We start from the raw sequence: 6,000 nt of genomic DNA on the forward strand, positions 1-6,000 counted from the left end.
TGTGGTACACTGAGACACACATTTTATTTACCAGCCTGCTGCCACTGCTCGTTACCCTTTTCTAACCTCAATATGATTAAATACTAGTTTAGTTTACCAATCTAATTTCTCTACCCCCTTCGCTATTCCAGGCATAGTGGTCTGATGAAAAGTTGAGTCACCTCATGTTTGAAGATGATAGCTGCTTTATCACTTCCTCTGGTCATTGAGCATCTCTACTTTTAGCTTAAACCATTTCAAGTATACATTGTATCACATGGTGTGTTTAAATCTTAGCACAATATATGAATATTCTAATATTTTCAATCATATGAATGTTCAAGGTTCTTTATCGTTTTTGTTTAAAAAGGAATTGAGGTCAATTATTCTGTTTTGAGAACATGTGTTCAAATAAGATATGAATCAAAAATCTGCTGTGAATTAAACTGCTAAAATTATCGCCAGCCAGTGAATCATCAACACACTAATATAAAACAGAAATAAAAGAACTTTGACGAGTGGACAACTCCTGTTGGCTTTTTCTTTAATCAGCAAAAAACTCATTTGCTGATGAAATATGTGAATGACAATTAAACTTTAAGCCAATATTTGTTGATTTGTATATAAATAAATGCAATAAATATTTTATTTGATGAATAATTTACATATAAATATGGTAAAAAAGTGGTGTTACTTTTTATGTATGGCAAGTGGCCAACAACAGTATTACACTTCAGATCATGTGACCTGAAGTGTAAAAAGTAAAAATTATTCATCAAATAAATTAAATATTTTATTTGATGAATAGTTTACGTATAAATATGGTAAAAAAAGTGGTGTGAATTTGTACGTATGGCGAGTGGCCAACAACAGTACTCCACTTTTTACACTTCAGATCATGTGACCTTTTATTGTTTAAGTGTTCATCTCTTTTGTTTTACTTATTAGGTGTTGTCAACCCATTAGTTTTAGAGGTAGGAAATTATGTACATTATGATAGTACATTAAGATAGTGCATTATGTTGTGTTGTCTAGTTAGTAAACGAGCCTTACAATCTTTCAACTGTTTCAAGTAGACTAGAGTTTTAACTCTCAGGCTATATTGTACACCTTGTGCAGGTAGCAGTCTTGTATTTTAACAACAGAGCAGATTTCTGATAAATTCTGCCTGTTGTAAAAATCAATGTACTTACATGTATTGATGTGAAGATGAAGAAGAGCCTCAGTCTTTCATTACGCTTCCTTATATCCTCCCCATACTGCCTTACACTAGCTAATCTACTAGCTTTACCCACTAGCTTTATCCAGCTTTATCCACTCACCGTAATTACCAAGATCACCTGTACTGCCTCGAGCTCAGACACCAATATAGCCTGAGCCTAACAAATCCCATAATACAACATGCCCTTTATTTTTTTTCTTTTTGTTTTGGGCCACCCCATCACTACCAACAAACAGATGTATTAACTTACCTTACTTGCGTCGTGCGTTACCGGACTTCATTAGGGCAGTAGGCTAGGCTATATAGGCTATGTCTCCATAGGCTATGTCTGTGGCTTGTCTGACCCTGAGCAACCACCTAAAATACTCACCTCATTACTGCCAGCTCTATTGCCAGTCTGCACTGGCTTTTCCATCACCCTGACCTCCGCCGCTACCAATACTTTTACCGTGACCACTGTCACTACCAACACTACTTCCACCGACATCTCCAACACTACTTCCACCAACCCCGACTAGCCCGGAGTCTTGGTTGAGTCAGTAAGGACTCCTCAACCTCATCTCTTCCGTCTTTACCTCGCTCTCCCCAATAAAAGGCAGGCTCAACAGGCCTCCTGTGGGAGGTCTCCACCTGGGCCGTAACCGGCTGCACAGGGGTGGCACCACAGAGCTGGGAGTTGGCATAGGCCCAGACCTATTTAGCTCGACCTCACCTGCCACCAGTGCAGGTCTGCTACCAGCAATTCTCCTCTGAACCTCGGCTAACTCCTGCATAACTACCCTGAATGCCTTGACATTTTCCAACTCCATGACTGCTGCCTCACGTATGGCTTTTAGCTTAGCCAATTTCTCCTTCGACTTCTTCCGCACCTCCTTTTCCTCTCTTTCAATCTCTGCTACCTTTCTCTCATGACCATCTCTGTCTAGCATTCCATTGCTGGATACCTCGGCTAAAAAAGAGCAAACCTTTTCCATTACAGATACTGGTTCAGCTACTTTCTCAGCAATTTCACTTACCTCATCATGACTGTGTTTTCTATCATACCCCATAGACACTTGCCAATCTCTGGTGCCTTGGGCTGTCCCCCTTTGACTACCAATTTCTACGTCTCCGTTACTCTTCACTCCCTTGGTTTTACAAGTCCACCGATCTTGACCTGTGTGACCTTTCTTAATTTAGCTCTCTCTGTCAGACTTATTTGTCAGGTTTTGCAACTTGACATCATCTAAAACATAACTTGACCCAGCAATAATGGTTCTCGGCGAAAACGGCTCAACTGGCTTAATACTTCTACACTCCTTAACATTCGCAAACTTACTTTCAAATAACGCATTTACAACAGCAAATAATTTTAGCTGCTTCCACTCAGTTATGTCCAAAAAGTTTGTTCTCAATTCTTTCATCACATGAACTTAAGCATCCATATGCCTGTCTTTACTTTCCAAATGAACTATTACACTTCCAACCACTTTGAACTCACTACCATCAGCAGTTTCTAAAACTGCCGATGGTTTCTTTAACCGTAGGTTCAACTTATTGGCTGTTGCCTCGGTTACTATCAACACCTCAGCCCCAATATCAAACGTAAACTCTACATTTACACCATTAACTTCCAAATACTGCAAAATTCTCTGGCCTAGTCATTGATCTTCACCATATTTTTCTTTATAGCCAGCAAATCTTGTACTTTTACCCCTTCTACTGTTACTGTACCTTTCATCATGCCTATCTGTCTCTCGCTTCTCAAACCAACTGTCTCTGTCATACCTGTTCATACTGTAATCTCTGAGTCTATTCCACTTATCCCTTACGTCATGAGGACTTTCTTTGCCCCAATATCTCTTCCTACTGCTACCTCGACTGCCATACCTTACTTCCCTACCCTTATGCCCGCAATATCGGGTTACGTGTCCTCGTTGCCCACAAGAAAAACATTTGATGGAGGGACAACTCTGCATCTCATGGCTACTATGTTTGCAATTGTAGCATACTCTATCTTCACTAACTTCTCTACTATTTACTCTATATCTAGAGACATGCCTTTCCCTGCTATTGTCTCTATACTTCCTACTGTCCCTGTTATACTCTCCACTTCTTGCCCCATACCTACTAACATCACGCTCATCACTGCTATCCTCATAATACTTTTTACCACTCCTAAGACTGCTTCTAGGAGAATATCCACCTCTTGAGTTGTATTTACTATCCCTACAACCACTCCGGTACTGCGCACAACTGTCGCACTCTGATACCCTTGCTACCTCTATTTTAATCTCACTTTTTAAATCGCTACCTCTACTATCAGCTCTCATGAACCTGTCTGAATGATTCGCGATCTCACAAGCCCTCAATGCCTCATTCAACATTACCAGTCAAATTGGCATTCTTCATCAAGTCTCTACTTACTTCTCTATCTCTCAACCCGTTAACTGCCACTATAAGAGCAAACCTTACTCTATCAGCATTGTTCGCTACCTCAGCATATCTGTTCAAACTCTCAACTCGTAGCAAAAACTCTCTATCACTTTCACCAAGTGCCTGCCTAGCCGTCAAAAACTTATGACACTTCACAAACATGCTCTTTTGTCTACCATAATAACCCTGCAAAAACTTCACTGCCTCTTCACAAGTAGCATTTGCACCATCTACGTTAAACCCTGCACCCCTCAATACTTCTTTACCACTGTGCTCAATAGCTCTCAATAGTGGCACTAACCTAGCTCTACCTCTCATAATAGGCACTCTGTCGCCATCATCATCAACTATATAACCTCTCCTCTCGACAGCACTCTCAATACACAAATTCATCTCTTCTATAAATCTTTCCCACGAGCCATCACCGTGCTCACCGAACACCAGTTTCGGAAAACCACTCTCCATCGCAACACAATACGTTATATTTCTCGCTACAAATTTACTCTACCCTACTAATATAAATTTAATGTAATTCTCACCTCCGAACTTTTAATAAATATTTACACCTCTCCAACACCGATGCTTCACCGCTACAACACCTCACAGCCTCACAACACCACCCAACCTCACGTCACCTCACCTGCACGCCCGTGAAAGGGTCTAATCAAACATTAAACTTACACCGTAATCAGAAAATTATCGCTAACGATAACACACAAGAAGAATAAATTTAGAGCTTCGCCAACTGCACCACGTCGTATAAATCAATGTACTTACCTGTATTGATGTGAAGATGAACAAAAGCCTCCATCTTTCATTCCACTTCCTTATATCCTCCCCATACTGCCTTACACTAGCTAATCTACTAGCTTTACCCACTAGCTTTATCCAGCTTTATCCACTCACCGTAATTACCAAGATCACCTGTACTGCCTCGAGCTCAGACACCAATATAGCCTGAGCCTAACAAATCCCATAATACAACACTGCCCTTATTATCAACCCAGTGTTCTCAGCTCAGAGTGGACAACTCCTAAAAAGTGCTAATGAGTCGCTAAAGAATGACTCAGTTCAGAGTGGACAACTCTTAACAAGTGAAAAAGAGTGGCTAAAGACTGAACACAGGTGTTAAAACTTTATTTGCATTGTGTCATGCAAGAACACTTTTAGTTAATGACTAACACACTGATTGTACATTAACCACCCAGTTTAAATTAAAGTTATTTTCTTTTCTGTTTTTATTAATCTAAAAAAACATTCAATCCTTTTCGGTAGCTTTTCAAAGTATTTTCCATGTCAATGGAATTAGCCAAGTGCTTGCGATAAAAAATAACCTGGTGACCACTCAAATGCATGCAGCTGTTCCTTAACAATACTGTTTATAGCTATTGGAAAGTCTCAGTCACAAAAATAAAGGAAGATGCTCAAACTTCCTACCGAACAGATTAGTTCTGTACTTAAACAAAAAATAGATATTTAGTTTTTTTTTTAAGTATCATCTACTAGTTTTTGTTTTTATTAGTAATTACAAATCACATAGACCATAATTATAATTTACCTTTTTTTTGTCTTGTGGTCTAATTTGATTTAAACGATATTGACCGGTGACAACAAAGTTCATATATATTTATCAATCACAAAAATAAATATATATTATATGTATTTATGTGTTATATATATATATATTATATATATTATACAATATTTTATATTATTATTTATATTGTGTTTTGCTTATTATTAATCATATTATATAATACATTATTTTGTTAATATTTTATTATTATTATATCTATTTATCAATAACAAAAAATATTGAAAATATCAGAAATTTAAAAAAAACAGTTTTGCTCGACAGCGATTTACAGAACAAACAGAGAACAACTCCTAATCAGTAAATCATGATACCGGTCTGTCAAAAATTTTGGATTCTAACGCAAAGGCACCTGCTGGACTTGTCATATAAAACTAGTAATACGACCTCAACTCTAAAAAAAGACTACAAAACTTTTTGAATTGAAAGGTCAACAGCACATGGGTCCTTTAGCGGGATATTGCCGAAGCCGAGACTGGGCCGTAGTCTACACACACAAAAAAACAACAAAGGTCCACGTAGTTATGAGCAAAAACAAAAGTATCTACCCAAATATCTCACCAATCCAATGAGCAGCACACACAAAAACTAAACCAATCGACACAGCCACCCATCATGTCAAAATATTCCAAGTTTCAAGTCATGTCTTGCACAACTCACCTTATGGTTTGTCAAAACTTTTCCCAAAGTCCCTATTAATTTGAGACTGTCCGATTGCTGTTTTAGAAATGGTCGCCGCCAGCTTAACCTAACGTCCTGATTCAACATCTCACCAACTATCGGGGCATTG

At 38.4% G+C, this 6,000-nt stretch overlaps 1 protein-coding gene across 3 annotated transcripts in view; it reads left to right on the forward strand.

Moving 5' to 3' along the window:
• Positions 1 to 6,000, forward strand: part of LOC137398961 (MAM and LDL-receptor class A domain-containing protein 1-like) — a 62,374-nt gene that overhangs the window by 25,705 nt on the left and 30,669 nt on the right. The gene's annotated exons all lie outside the window — the stretch shown is intronic.

The sequence above is a fragment of the Watersipora subatra genome, chromosome 6, assembly GCF_963576615.1.
Source record: "Watersipora subatra chromosome 6, tzWatSuba1.1, whole genome shotgun sequence".
Classification (NCBI taxonomy): domain Eukaryota; kingdom Metazoa; phylum Bryozoa; class Gymnolaemata; order Cheilostomatida; family Watersiporidae; genus Watersipora; species Watersipora subatra.